The sequence below is a fragment of the Malus domestica genome, chromosome 16, assembly GCF_042453785.1.
Source record: "Malus domestica chromosome 16, GDT2T_hap1".
NCBI classification, from domain to species: domain Eukaryota; kingdom Viridiplantae; phylum Streptophyta; class Magnoliopsida; order Rosales; family Rosaceae; genus Malus; species Malus domestica.
Window position 1 is genome coordinate 14,464,651 of NC_091676.1, and position 16,351 is coordinate 14,481,001.

General features: G+C 35.5%; 1 long non-coding RNA gene across 1 annotated transcript; it reads left to right on the plus strand.

The window, feature by feature from the left end:
- Positions 1 to 1,856: 1,856 nt before the first annotated feature.
- Positions 1,857 to 4,739, plus strand: LOC139192784 (uncharacterized). Its single transcript, XR_011577123.1, has 5 exons — positions 1,857 to 2,079; positions 2,163 to 2,322; positions 2,428 to 2,496; positions 3,196 to 3,254; positions 4,197 to 4,739. It is a non-coding gene; the product is annotated as an uncharacterized lncRNA (long non-coding RNA).
- Positions 4,740 to 16,351: the final 11,612 nt, after the last annotated feature.

Below are 16,351 nucleotides of genomic sequence, written 5' to 3' on the forward strand. Positions count from 1 at the left end.
ACGGCGTTGGTTAGTTTAACAGAATATTCCTAACAGGGTTACAGGATTCTGTTAGGGTCCCTGCGCGTGGGCGGTGCGTGTTGCCGTGCCTTGGCCGGCACGTGAGTGGTCGAAATTTTTTTCTAAAAATATGGGGATGTTCCTGGCATTGTGCAGATCACATTGGTATATTCAAACATGCCATTTGAGCATTGTATGAGAAGTTATTAGCTAGTTTTGTCTATGTACTTTAAATGACGTTTTTATAGTTGTATCGCATATAGGGGAGACTTTTCCCGAGGACGAGCGCGGCCAAGGGCGACTCGGGGGCTACGACCCTTCAACATACCAGTGAGTGGGTTTTTGGTTTTTAGTATATACTTATATACTTATATACTTGATATTTTCCCAGAAAACTACGTTTAAATGAAGTATGCCTTGAATTACCATGCATATAAATTTATATTCTCTATATGAGTTGATATATGATGCATAATATATAATTATGGTGTTATGGACGCTCAGGTAAGTACCAGATGAGTTATGTTTGGTTATGTGATGTATCGATGATGTGATATGTGATTGAGAAACATTGAGCTCATAAACCTGCACCCCGATGTTAATGATTAGCCAGAGATAGGGCACAAGCCTGTTATTAATGTCACATCCCGCACCATATGCTCATATTGGATCCAATTTAGTTGCAAAGTCCTGTCGTACATAGCATCATAGGTGGTTCCGACTCGTAGGTGACTAGCGATTTATCGCCCAGCTATCATGAGAGAGTAGTATTGAGCATAACTATATTACACCCAGTCTTGTCGTACAGACCCCTTCTTAGTGGTTTCGACTTATGTGCAGTGTAATGCCGTATAGGTCATGGTAGTGACTCCGCCTAGATTGACTAATGAGCTATGAATTTAGCTGTACAGACTTATGTAGGGGTTCCGGCTAATATATTATTTTCCATGAATTTATTCTCACCTGAATTACTTATTCTGTTATATCTTGGCATGACATACTTACAGTTATGAATATGTGAAGCATGATTTGAATTGAGATATTTACATATATATATATATATATATATATATTTATGCATATGTTTATTTTCCATTTCTGGGAAAATTATACATGTTTTACGGCGAGGGGTTAGAACTTTTGAGAAATGAAATGGTTTTGTAAAACATTTATTTTTGCCCACTCACGTTTTCTGTTTTGCGCCCCTCCAGGTTTTAGGTAAGCTTGCTGTTGGTGGCATTGAGGATTTCAGCGGTTTTGACGTAATAAAATAATTGTAGGGCATATTCTAGTACTGTATAATTAGTACTTGTCCTACTGGACTGCACCTAGACTTTCTATGCTCTGATTCGGAGTATTTACTTTTGTATCTCACTCCTAACACTTCCTGTTTATTAGTGCACCTTAGTAGCTTTCAGTGTTTATTTATTCGTATAACTCTTATCTTTATTGCTTCCGCACTGTGCATATGGCTACGTCACCTCCAAGTGACGCCCAGCTTGCCTCGATGTCGGTCGGAGTGTGTCATATATATATATATATATATATATATCAGCATATATACTAGTATGAATTTATAAATGCATGAAAGATGAAATTTCTTTGAACTATTTTCATGAATGATAGATAGATTAATTTTTATTTACTTTCCTAGATACTTTTTATCACAGATTAAAAGTACTTTATCAGCCTATGGTGTAGGATTCATATATGAATACATATCAATTTTATTTTAATTATTTTCCATGAAAGTTGTTAGATTTTTTGTCACAGCCCGTCCCGGAATTTTAATTCCGAGGACATGAAAAGACGAAAATGCCCTTAAACGGGACTAAGGGGCGAAAATTTAACAATTTGGATTGAGTTGGACACGTGGGATCCCCACACCCCTCAATCCTCTCCCTATTTTCTGCATACTGTCTCTCTCTCTCCTCCCTCACGAATCTCTCTCTCTCTGTCACTCTTCTTCTCCGTTCGAACAAACCAACCACAAAACAACCTTAAACTTCCACCAACGACGGAGTTAAGACCACCATCGAACTCCTGGAGACTCCACGATCACGTAGACACCAATTTCAGGTAAGTTTTACTTCGGAAAACCTAGATTCTAAACTCCCCGTGAAAGTGCACTGTTCATGATCTTCGAATTGACTTTGTTTTAGGACAATCCAAGCTCACAGTGAGCTTAGTGAGGTTCCAAGGAAGCTCGGAGTGCTTCGTTGGAAGTTTTTGGACGTAAGAACACGGAGATCGATAAGTTCAAAGTTTGGCCGGAGCTTTCGAGGCATTTTCCGGCGAATCCCCGGCGAGTTAGGCGTCGAGGTAGGTATCAATCTCTTCGTCTCGTCAAGTACTACAACTTTCCTTTTTGTTTCACTCAATTTCGTTGAGTATTGAAGAAGTTATACTCATTTGAAAAATACCCAGTTTCCGGCGACCTCCGAGGCTTTCGAGGCAGTTTCCGGCAAAACTATGGCGAACTAGGTGTTGGGAAAGGTACCATTCTCTTTGTCTCTTCAAGGGCTACAACTTTCGTTTTTGAATCACTTGATTTCGTTGAGAAATGACAAAGTTATGGCAATTTGAAAAACTGCCCAGAAAACGGCCGCCGGAAAAACCAGTCCGGCGACCCAAGGAAGAAGAAGGTGCTACAGTAAAAATAAAAAAATAAAAAAAAAATTATTTTAAAAATATGTCGACGTCCGTGACGTCGAGTAGATCACTGTGGTATATTTATATACCTAAATTGAACACCGTATGAGAAAGTTATTGAAGATTGTTGGTTAGGTGTTCAAATAACGTTTTATAGTTTTCACATTTAGGTGAAAATGTGAATTGATGATCCGACCGTTGGATCGTCACCAAACTTTGATACGTTGTAATACGTAATATTTGAGGATTATTGGAACTTACGGATTGGGAATCCGAGTTACGGATCTTCCGGAATTGGAATTGTAAGTCCATAATATAAAATGTTAACCGTCACTTAGTTTTGGAAATTGACGGAGATCCGACCGTTGGATGGTAATGAAATTTTAGGATGTTGTCCTAGAGGTATAATGTGGACCTCTGGAAGTTATGGATTTAAAATCTGAGGGGTGGATCTTCCGGATCAATCTACGTAGTGACGTATTTTATATAAGTTATATATTCTATCGATATGAATTCTGAGGTTGGAATTGATTATTGTTTTAGGCGCCGATCGTCATGACGCCTTGGCGTATTGTGCTAGGGAGTTGTAGGGCGAACTCCAGGTGAGTGGGCAGTTTTGTTTTCCGTATATATATATATATACTTAACGTTTTCCCAGAAATTGAAAATGCATGAAATTATGTTTAAAATGAAATGCATATGAGTTATGTGGAAAAACGGGAAGTGAAATACCATGCATAGAATTGATATGAAAAGTATATAGAAATGTGAGTTGAAATGCCATGCATGAATTAATATATGATGCATATGTATGAATTGGTGCGGTGGACGCACAGGTAAGAATTGATTTATGATGCATATGTATGAAATGGTGCGGTGGACGCACATATGAGTATTTAATTACTGTTATGATGATGATGATATATATTGAGCTCAAATCCTGCACCATGGTTTAGTGCTTATAGTATTCACCGCATCGCACGCTCGCCTTGGATCCAAGTAGATGCTAGTCGTACAGTCCACGCGGAGTGGGTACGACAGACCAGTCGCGAGAGTGTTAGTGAGATTCCGACTGGTGGGTGACCTTAGATTATGTGCACAGATGATTTATGAGAAGCACTAGAGCGTAACTTGTGTGCAGAAGGCCGGACGGGTCACAGAGGTGACTCCGGTAGAGTGATAATGATAGATTTTGAGCTCTAGGTTCAACCGTATAGGGCTATTAGAGGGCCTACGGTTGATTACTTTCTTGCACCTGATATGATTATGTTGATGCATTCATACCTTATTACTGTTGAGATGATGTGACATGGCATAATTAATATGAGAAATGTTGAGATGACATGGCATGGCATGATTGATAAAGAGATAATGTTGAGATAGTAAATATGAAGTTTTGAGAATATATATGTATATTTATATTTTACATTTCTGGGAAAGTATACAGGTTTTACGGAGAGGGGTTACAACGTTTTGAGAAATGTTTGGATTTGGAAAAGAATTGTTTTACTGACCCACTCAATTTTGGTTTTGCGCCCCTCCAGGTTCAGGAATCACAAAGGTGTGGTGACTACGAGGAATTCGACGGTGTTCTGACAGATTGGACAAAATTAGGACTCACCTTCGGGTGTATCAATTTAAATTGTATCTTAAAGCTTCCGTACTGTGCAAATGGTTACGTCACTCTCACGTGACGGCCAGCATGCCCTCCTTCGGGACGGGGTGTGTCATTTTTATATTTAAATATTCAAATAAAAATATATAATTAAAGTTGAAAAATAAGAAAACTAGACTAAATCCAACAACAACTCAAATTTGGGTGGTCTGGATCAAAGTACCCCAAAGGAAAAAGTAGTTGAAAAAAATCAAGTTAGTTGGTAAAACAAAATTGCGATCACTCATGTATTTAGTTTAATAATTTTTTTTGAATGTAATTTCTTTTTTAGATTAAACTTTTGTTAGTTTGGTTTTAACTTTTAAGATTCGATGAGAATTCTCTTTGTAATATTTTTTTTTGTTTTCTATTTTCTTTTAACGAACTAATTTGCTTAGTGGATATCCTTGTTTATTAATTTTTTTAGTCTAAATATACTTGTCATAATTTATATGGGCCTCAAGGCTATTGAGCTTTATCATTGGGCCTTCTTGGGCCTAAAATGCAGCCAATTGTGCACTAATATGAGCTCAAACACTCTTATTTTTTTGGAGTCATAATAAAAATTGTTTATTACTATTTATTCTTAATCAAAATGACATTTGTTGTATGAAAAATCTATAATGAGTCAAACTCTTTTCTTTATTTACTGTAGCGGAGTCCACAATTATGTTGACATTTCTGTCTGATTAAAATACATTATTTTGCATGATACTATTCAAATTATGCTACTTTCTTTTGCTAATTTGCTACCAGCTATTCATGCTTCCATCATGTTGTCGATGTTATGCAGCACTTCTTCTGTCAAATTATTCCAGTAATGTTCATCGCCTTTTACTAGCTCTGCATCTCTTTCTCTATCTTTTTTTACCTTGTAATACATATCTGCTGTTTCCCCTTTGAAATCTTAGAATATTTTTGTATGAATGAGTCCACTTGTGTGAGGGGATAGATGATAGTTTAAGGGACCCTTCATTAATCATGACTATATGCCTAGCTTTCTCCTTATGCATATGTACATACTAATCTGGATGACTACTAATAAAACTTATGCAAATTTCTTTCCATTGTTATAGATAATCTTCTGCTACTTTTATAAATCTTTCAGGAAATGATTGTAGTTGGGAAATATGGTTAATAAATATTTTATCAAAATAGCCAAACTCTAAAAGTATGGCTGGGGTAACTTCTACTACATTATGCTTTTTTCTGATGCTCATAACTAAAATGTTATGGTCTAAAATATCTCATGTTAATCCTGGCTACAGCTATGCTAACCTTTGGTTTACAAATACAACTCTCTCTACTATCACAAAGACATGGTAGATACATCTTTGTAATAATATCCAGTCCTGGTTTTGGATCAAAGATGGACTGATACAAAACACATTGTAATTGTAATTGTAACTTTTTCATAGATTGTGATGTTATTTTCAGGATCTCATTTTGCATATCTAGTGGCATTATTCTTAATTTTGCTTTAGAAATTTCTTCTAATGGGATATCATATATTATTAAGTCTAAAGGTAAATTTCTAAGAAAACTTTCATATCTTTCTTGTTTTTCTTTGTCACTCAGATGTTGATGCTGCTCCATTTCAATATCCTATTCTAAGAGTTCAATTTTAATCTCATTCTCTTCTATGGGCTCATTAGCCTCTTGTTCTATGGGTTCAATAACCTATTTTTCTTTATTCTTATGCTGCTCAATTTCTAAACCTATTCAATTCTCTTTTCAGGGTGTCACTTGCTTTCTGCTGCATTATAAAATATTGGAGTTCTTGGTTCATTTTGGTAAACTTGCTAAGTAATGACTCGTGGTCTCTAGAAATGAATTGAGGTTGTGTTTAAGAGAATGAATATGATGCTGTCTTTGATGGAAATTAAAATTATAACTATCAAACTCTTATTTTAAGGATCTAATTAATTTTTCATGGCCTAACCTCATGCTTGGCTGTTTGATTTGAACATTCTAAAAATTATCTAAGAAAACCTGTTACCTATCAATGAGTCCTGGTACCCTTGGGATATACCTTAGAGTTGGATTTCTGATTCCTTCAATAGTGTCATTAAAGTTATATGTGAGTATTTGTGGTGATGCTGGTCTGCTTATGCTATTTTGGAATCCATTGAATGGTGGACGTCTAAGGTGCATTACTATACTATTAAAGGGTGCTCTTCTGCCTTGTGGTCTTATGCTATTGAGGATGATGGTCCACGATATTCAATTCTTGTTCAATGAATTAGTCTTGATAAGATATCAGCTAATGAATTGTCACTACCTTTTATATGTTTAAAACCATTTCCTGTAATTGAATCGATAAAATTAACTCATTTTCGGGCTGCTTGTTTATTAATATGTATCTTATTATAATGAGAAATTATATTTTGACAATCTGTTCTAATTATAAATACTTCATTATGTAAAAATAAAGAAAATGCCTCAAGTGAGTTAATTATTCCTAAAATTTCTATATTTGTTGACGATAATCTTGACCGTACGTCACTAAATTTTCCTGATGAATATCTACAAACTTGTTCATTAGACTTTGGTGACTCTGATGAGTAGATTTTTTATTATATATTTTACCCTAATCTTAGTATATTTTGGTTAATATTTTGGAAGAATTTCGATACTTTGAATTATATTTTCAATATAGGACTTCCGACTTCCTTTGGAGCAAAACAGCACCAAATTGACGAATTTTGGAGTAATTCTAGTTGGAGGACGTTCGTGAGTCACTTTGCTTGATCATATCAAAATATGGGATTTTTCCACCAAGCGGTTATTTTCTGGCGATAAAATAAAAGAGCGATGTGCAGCGCTGGAAAATGACGTTTTTGGGCTTAAATTGCGTTTTTGGAGCCTAAGATGACTTTGGATGAGTTCATGGCCTCCTGGAGAAGTGTTCAAAATATTCCAAACATTAAATCCAGCTATGTTGGGCTAGTTTTGGAGCAGCTTATGGATCTAAAACGCGGCTGTTCAGATTTTAGGCGAATTTTACCATTTAATTTAGGGTTATGTTTCCTATTTTATTTATTATTATTATTATTAGTTTCCTAGTGGGGAAAAATGACCTGTTTTTAGGGTTTGTGAGGGAGCTTGGCAGATTTTTTGCTTGGCCATCTACCATATTTCTATACGCTTTATTTTATGCAATTTTGGAGACTGAGAGAAGTGCTAGGGTTTTGGAGATTTTCTACTTTAAGGTGTTTTCAATCATTTTCTTAATAATATTTTCTCTGATTTCAATTAGGAATATGCGTAACTAATTCCTTTTGCTAGGGCGAAACCTTGAGCCTTAGCATGAATATGTGATTTTTATTTAATTGCTTATGATTGATTGCATGCATACTTTGAATTGTTAATTACCGGGATAAAAACTATCTAATTGTCTTAATGCCTGATCACCATTAGGATCTTTAGAAAAGTAATTTGATGCAATTTTGGTCGGAAGATTCTCTGAAACTGACGCTGACATCTTGTGATTAATAATTGTAATTTCACTTAGGATGAATACCACGTCTTAAGGGTTGCATGGTTTTTCAAAGGGTTTTCATAAAGCATAATGAGTCTTTCATGTTCATATTTGATCCGAACGTCCGAACGGGTTGCAAGTTAGATATACGTTCTATGTTGGAGGTTCCAAGTAGAATATAAATTAGGAAAACCTAACCTTCAAAGTGGCATGTGTAGATTATAAGTAATTGGTAAAAGTTCATAGGATTGCTAGGTGATGGTGGAACCCTAGTGCTTTCTTAATTTGATTTCTCCCAAAACTGTTTTCTTTTCCCTCTAGTTTTAATATTGCAGATTGTCTTATCTTTAATAGTTAAATTCGTTTTTAATTTAAGTAGGTTATAAAATTAATCATCTCAATTTCTACTTTACAATAATTAATTGGAATTTGATTTGTTTCAAATTATTTAATAATCCTTGTGGAGAATGACCTTGCGAGATCCGTTTATACTACAACAACCTTGTGATTCTTGCAAGTATTATAGGAGTTTTTATCGCATTCACATGAGTAGTAAAATCCCTATCAGACTCCTTATACTTTTTCTGGTATAGTATACTTGCCCATCCTAATGATGAAGCATATGTTTCAACTATTTTGTAACTATCATCTAATGGTAATGTTAATGGCTTAAGTTGAGTAATTTCTTCCTTTATATTTTGAACTAATTTAATATCTTCACTATTAAAATACTTTTGTCATGTTTTGCTATTTTACTATGTAATACTACTATTTTTCTTCCTAAATCAGGGATAAAATTTCTTGCATAACTTAACAATCCTAAAAATACTTGTAACTGTTTTTTATCTTCTAACTTATCTAGAAATTCTAAGACTTTTTTAGCTATATAACATTGTAATTGTATTGTACCTGACTTGATATATATTCCTAAAAATTATATATCTTGCTTTTCTAATGCTATTTTATTTTTACAAATCACAATTCCATTATTGATCAATTCTTGTAAAACTATCTCTAAGTGCTTTCTATGTTCATTTCTATTTTTACTATGTACTAAAATATCATCTACATAAACACTACAAAAATTATCATATTTCTTGAAAATTTGATCCATATTTCTTTGAAAGATTGATGGAGCATTTTTAAATCCAAATGGCATAATAAGCAACTCAAAATGTCCTTCTAGACAAGTAAAAGTTGTCCACTCAATTGATTCTTCTGCTAATCGTATTTGCCAAAATCCTGATTTACAATCAAATTTACTAAAATATTTACTCTCTTGAATTTTATTTATAAACTCATCCTTATTTGGTAATTTATAACTATCTGCATATGTATTATCATTTAGCTCTAAATGTTTTCTCACAATAAATGTTGTTAATCTATGTCTAGACTTAGAGGGTCCAATTAGTTTCAAATTTAACAACTTTTTTACTTGTTGCTCAAACTCTTGTTTATCTAATAAACTACAAGGCATATCAGCTGTCTTAATGGTTAAATTTGGGCTAATTATATCTAATTTTGCTAATATTTTATTTTTACTCCAATGTAACTGTGGGTATTCTCCTATGATTCTAGTTTGTTCTGCTAATTGTAATAATTCTTCTAAACTCTTTGGTCTATCTAACTATAATATTTCTTTACGGGTTCCTTCTTCTAAAATCGGATATTCATGTTCAAATATTTCTTCATTGAACTCTTCTATATTATTATGCTCATCATTTTCTTTTGAGTTTTCTAAATAATAACTATCTTGACTACTAGATTCTTCCATACTTATACTTTTGTATGCTTCTACAGTACCACTTTGATTTGTTATTGTTATTCCTCTCTTGAAAAATGTTATGCTAGGATTCATAAACCAAAAATCTTGTAAACTTTCCTAAAAGTTTAAACCTAAAATAAATGGATATGATCCTACAAGTGAAACAAATATTAATGGTAAATTAAATTGTTGTTTTTATACTTTAATACACTCATTATTAATGCAATGTGTTAAATAAACTAGTCTCTCATCAAACTGTTTTATTCTCATTGGTTTTGCTAATTTTTATCTATATTTTTCTGGTACTAACTCTTCTCTTACTACACTATCTGTACTTCCCGTATCTATCATAGCTGTTGTTTGTATTTTGTGTTCTTTTGCTATTTCTATTTCACAATTTATGGTAGTTAAAGAACTACTTTTGTGATAACCCGTCCCTAATTTTATGATTTTATAAATTTTAAAAGTATGAATTGACCAAAATGCCCATTGAGGCGAATTGCTGACTTTCGTTGACCATCTTTTTGTGATGCGTACAAGTTACTATTTTATCGTATTCTCGAAGTACTCAATGGTACGAACAAGTGGGCACAAGTGGAATCGAAACCGGAGTTACTATTAAGATTTTACAAACTTACGATGTTCAAGGGCATTTTGGTAAATCCATAATTATAGATAAATACCCTTTATGATTATAATAATTTTTGTAGGATTTTTTGCATGGTGGGACCTATCCACGCGAGTCTCCTATCCCTCTTGTCCCCGTGTCTTTCCTACCCGCTATCCCGGTTATCTTTTTTTTTTTTTTCAAACTCTTTATCTTTCACTAAGATTCTCTTCCTTTCTCTCTCATATTTCATTCCTCCTTTCTCCCTCATTTCTCTGTTTTTGCAGAGACCAGCAAAACACAACCACTCGCCACTCCGACGAGATCCCATATTACGGAACTAACACCGACGACATCCACGTGTTACTCCCCATCTCAACCTCTTTAAAACTTTCTCATCTCAAACTCTCTATGCACTCCCCGTGCACAGGAACACCCAACCACTACCACACGATTACTTCAGCAAGTTAAATCATTGGACCACCACCGCGCCTTGTACTTCCTTATCTTTGTTAAGCTCATACCCTAAATATCAAACCCAAGCGTGGAACTTGCACTGCACAGTGGCCATTGCCACTATTCATCATCTTATTCGATGAGTTCTCATTGATTCCGACCAAGATAGGTCTCAGGAACATTCTTTTTCCCATTCTTTTCTATGTTTGTGGAAGATTTTAGGGTTTTGAACTTGTTTTGGTAAGGTTTGGTGACCGAAAGGACAAAATGAAGTTTTTTTAGTTTTCTGGAATTTGAACCGTGGCCATTCGACCACTTTCAGACCAATTTTCTGGCAAACTCTAACCATGACTCGACCTCAAATGGGTATAAATCTATTCACTGCATTCCTAACTTTATTTAGGTTTTTGAATCACGAATTTTGGTTGAGAAATGAGCTCGTTTGAAGCTCTGAAAGTAAGGTCTGCAACCTGTAAAAACTATAGGTTTCGTGAAGAATGCATGTAGGCGCACGTGGGAAGCCACATCGTGGTGGCGTGTGGCTGCCAGTGTAGCCACCCTATGGCGGCGCATGCAATGGCGCGTGGAGGACCCCAAGGTCTTTCTTTAGGTTTCTCGACGTGTCGAATCTAAATTCACCCTCCATTTTTTGAAATTCGACAGTTTTAAAATAGTTCCTTTATTAGTCGTACTTTGTACGAAAAATGCGTACGTTAGTACATTATATATTTACGTTAATAGTTTCATTTCTAGGTGAAACGCATCACAAAGATCTTCGAAACTCGCGAGGCAGGTTCAACCCGACAACACGATTTGTGAGTGGGTCTTTTCTTTGATACACACACACACACACACACACACACACACACACACATATACATATATTTATTTACTTTCCATATATACATCTAATAATGAATTTTCTCTATGATTGTCGTAATTAAATTAACATTTATAGGAAATGACATAACTGTGAGAATTAGGAAATCACTATAAATCTTACATGATGCCTAAATTAAGTTTACGGCTATGAATAATATTATGTTGACTAGAATTATCGAATCATTGTGGCATGACTACATTTATGCTATCTACTCATCGTTTGCTGCACCAGTGTTAGTACTCGTCCGGGCCTGGGCCAGTCTTTCACCTGTATGTGCACATCGCACCGTACGCTCACTTTGGATCCATTGTAGGTGCCAATCATGTCCTAGATTGCTATAGGCAATTAGGACTCGTATGTGTTACGCATAGCGTTAGTCTTCATGTGATTGTAGTACTAGAGCGTATATCATTGTTACATCCAGTCTTGTTCATGTCAGAATATCTCTGCATGAACTCATGTGTTAGCATATGTCGATGAGCACTAGATATGATATGTTTATTTATGCGAGAATATGTGATTATGGATGTTAGGTGTTTATTTACGAAAGTTTGTGACGTATTACATTTCTTGAGATACTGCTAGCTCTGGTAAGTATTTTCATACTATATGTAGTATGTATATTTTGGAAACTATACTTGTTTTACGGTGAGGGGTTATAATATTTTCAAAAAGGTTTTTATAGAACATTTAATTTTAGGCCCACTCACCCTTGTTTTTCGCCCTCCAAGTTTTAGTAGTTGAGCATTTGTGTCGACGAGGATTCTTCGAAAATCCTGGTATAGGTGGTTACCTTAGATGGTATAATTCTTATCCTACTTTACTGTACTTTACTTATGCTCTGATATCACGTGTGAAATGGGTTTATTCCCGCTCATAAGCGCACTCTTATATTTAGGCACCTTTAGGTTTAAATTTATTCACCTTTTTCATATCATTACACTTTATGGCTTCGTCACGCTCCTGGTGACGGCCAGCACAACTCGATTCGGAGTCCATGTGGACATTTCGGATCGGGGTTTGTCAGTTTAGTATTAGAGCATAAGTTTGGGCAATATTGCATTCATCACACGTGTGATGTAAGCATTCTCGGTTCTTGAGCCTAATTTTTTAATCTTGCCACCTCGTCAAGCACGAAAAATGTGTTAACTTTTTCTAAGCTTTGAGTAACTTAGACGACCTAGGGACATTCTAGAAGCGACCACCTTTAGATTTTAAATAAAGAACCTTCCTGCCAAGGAAAATCCCAATTTGGAGACGAGTTCATAGCCCTAAAGCAAGGCTAATGTATTGATAATTGTATGGCACCAGAGATTTACCAATCAATCCTTCTACCATCTAGTCATTTTTACCAACCCTTTCGAGTTAGGAAACCAATAATTGTTTTGATTCCTCGGTATTATCCGTTAGGATATCATCTATCAGAATTCCTATGAAGTTTACATTCGTCAAGATTCCATAAATGTCTTGAGTGACAACCTAGTACTAAAATGGTAGCACTCGACGGAAGATCATCTAAGGGACAACCACTTTTGGTCCCCAATGGCACTAATCTTTTCAAATGCACAAACGATCATTCCGGATCTTCGGGAGGAAGATCAGAAGAAATGTCTTAAGCGACAACTTGGTCCTAAAGTGGTAACACTCAATGGAAGATCATCTGGGGAACATCCATTTTTGGTCCCTGATGGCACTAATCTTTTCAAATTCACAAGTGGTCATTACGGATCTTCAGGAGGAAGGTCGACTCCCGTTTAAGTCCGTTCTAAAGTAGATCATTAGGAAATTCCTTTTTCCGGCCTTAGGACATTCCAACCAATACTAGTTTTTCAAATTTCTTTTGATGATTTAATCGTCATTTCTATTAGTATAGGCATGGGAGTACGAGTTATTATACTTATAGTTAGTAGAAATCCCCGTGTAGTGAGTATTTTCCCTAAAATCAACAGAACCACCTTATAGGACCAGTTCCTTACCAACCATCCAAAATCATCTACCTGAGCGAGCTCTAACCTGTAATCAACCTACGATGACACTACTAATTGACGATATTGTCCGATATCCAGGAACTATCAACCAGTATTCAGGCGATATGATTTCTGATACCGGACATAGGTACTAGTATCTAGGAATGATACCTTTATGCCCAAACACCGATTCACAATTTCAGGGTAGCGAACAATAACAAAATATCATATGTGCGTTAATTAGCGGCACGACTGATAGACTGATTAACAATGACTACCTGAGCCGAAGAAATTAAAATCATGAAAACTTAAGAGTAAGCCTTGTATTAGGATAGTAAATTCATAGTTGCATTAACCATATTACCCAGTTGGGTAACCAAACATTCTCGACCAGTCATTCTTGTGGTCATATCCACCGACAAATATTAAAATTGGAGCATGAGTTAATTCCCGCTATAAAAGCAAATTGAGTATCAAGAAAGCTGTGAAGACCTACTATACATGTTGTAGAGAAAAAAGTAGTATGGTATGTTTCGAGGACGTATACTTTTGGCGTCATTTCTTAAAATTTTACTTGGATATCACCAAATGGTGAAGTGAAATACACCATTGATCCACTTTCTTGTACTACACCCGTTTTCTTTGTCTTTCAAACAACTCATACATCATTTAGAGAACTTAGTTACAAAAGCTTACCAATTAGGAATTTACCTAACCAAACACCTTACCTTGGGAACCTCAACCCTATCCACGAAGGTGAAAGGCTGAACCTTAAGATCGTATCTAGATTTTAGCAACTCCATCGGGTGACAATTAAAACCGTTAACCCCAACTTTGAAATGATGGTCTACCAGACCAACCTTTTGGACCAAGTTTTATTCCATAGCCTGACGAATTAGTAGTAGTTTTACAGACGACTTTCTCACCTATCCCAGCAACAAGATTCAATTTTCTAAACACCAACAATCAACTTATTACCATGTTCCTCAGAGGTTAACTTGGTACTTTTCTTGTGAGACGTGATCTCAACAGATAACGTTCTTTTCATTTTCCCAAAATGTTGTAACTACAGAATTTGAAATCCTCACAAAGTGTTGTGAAATATGTGATATCTTTGGCCTTGTCAATAATAATTGGGGGTTTATTAGCGATTTTTCAGCTATAGTGTTTTTCCTCACTTGTGGACCGAGGAACGTTACTTTAGTTTGTGTTGGATATGAATAAAATTTTTGACAACCTAAGTGTTGTCTCTTCCCGAGCATTATTCTTACAATTTTCGACGACGTCGATAATTTGGAAATCCACGATGACATTTTCTCTGATTGATTTGGCTGGGTAGATGCAACTTGGTGGGGTATCACTTATGTTTCCCAACAATTGGAATCGTATGAAATGAACCACCTTACTCATGAGTTAGAGTCAACAGTTGTCATCTTTACTTGAAAATCAAATGACGTTTCTCTATAGAGAAATATGTCCAAAATCTTTATCAACCCTAGACTTCTCAAATACATCTTCAATTGAAATGAATTAGATTTCTGACATTGGTAATGGAAAAACCAAATCAATATCTATGATTGCACCCTCGTGTATCACCCTAGTTGTGCAAACGTAATTATTGTTTACCACTGCAAAAGACATATCTACCCTTGAACATTTCCAGCCTTTTCTATCCCATTCCAGTTGGAGTTCACAAGCATCAATTTGATGTTATTTACAAATCATCAAGAAAATTGTTCGAGTGGTTATAATCACTTCATGTATCCAAATGCAACTAGGGAATATCACCATAAACTCTCGGTACGAGATATCTTGTACATGTGGAGATTATGATGATGTTTCGGTGATTATAGATCGACTTGACAAATCAACCCACTTTCCATTGGTCCAGAGGGACTACATTTTTTACCACTTGGTAAAATTTACTCATTCTTAAATTTATCGGATTTTCTGACATATCGATCAGTATCTACTTTGACTATGATTCCATATTCGGCCTTTGTGCCTGAAGGCAGTCCAGTCAACCTTGGGTACGTGTCTACCCTATTGCACTTCGTATTATTTTGAATCCGATAGACTGTCTAGAAGAACTGTTGATATTGGAATTGCAATTGTACCCATTAATTTCTCAATTACCCAACAAATACTCTGCTAAGCAAATCTTTACCGTTGGTAATTGAATATTCCAGAAGCTACCATTGTAGCGAGATGTCATGCATTAATTCCAGTTACCTTGTATTCTAGATTTGATGGACTTGTTTGACCCTCAAATTCTTGATTGTTCTTTTAGCCTTCTCGACATAGTTTTCGTTAAATCTAAGGGAAATTCACAATGAATTGGCTCGCCAAGATATTTGTGAACTACATTGTTTGGCTACATGGTGTGTATGTCACTAATGTGTCTCACTGTGATGCGCATTTCAGTTCCAAGTCCTGGGAAGTCTTCTTGAAGGCCATGCGTACTAAGTTTTTGTCCAATACCACATTTCACCCTCAGATTAATAGCTAGTCTGCACGAACTATCCGGACCTTCGTGGCATGTTGAATTTATCCGTTCTATTGTTTTAGCATGATTGTAGTAGACACTTATCTTTGTTAGAGTTGTGTGTGATTGCAGTTACACTTTTGGTTTTTGAGTATGACACCATTTGAGACGTGGTAGAAAGACTTCATGCATAGTGTATGATTGACAGACGAGTATTGCGAACAGGTATTCAAATGATTGAGTTTAAGATGTAGCAAATTGTGAGCTATTAACGATGTCGCCCAAGAGAGTAGTACGTGAGCGCGATCGAGGCGCTAATCATTCAATTTATATGTATTTCCCAATGAGGGGCAAGATGGTAATATTGCACAATCGAGAATTTTTTGCTTGCTTATCGAGAC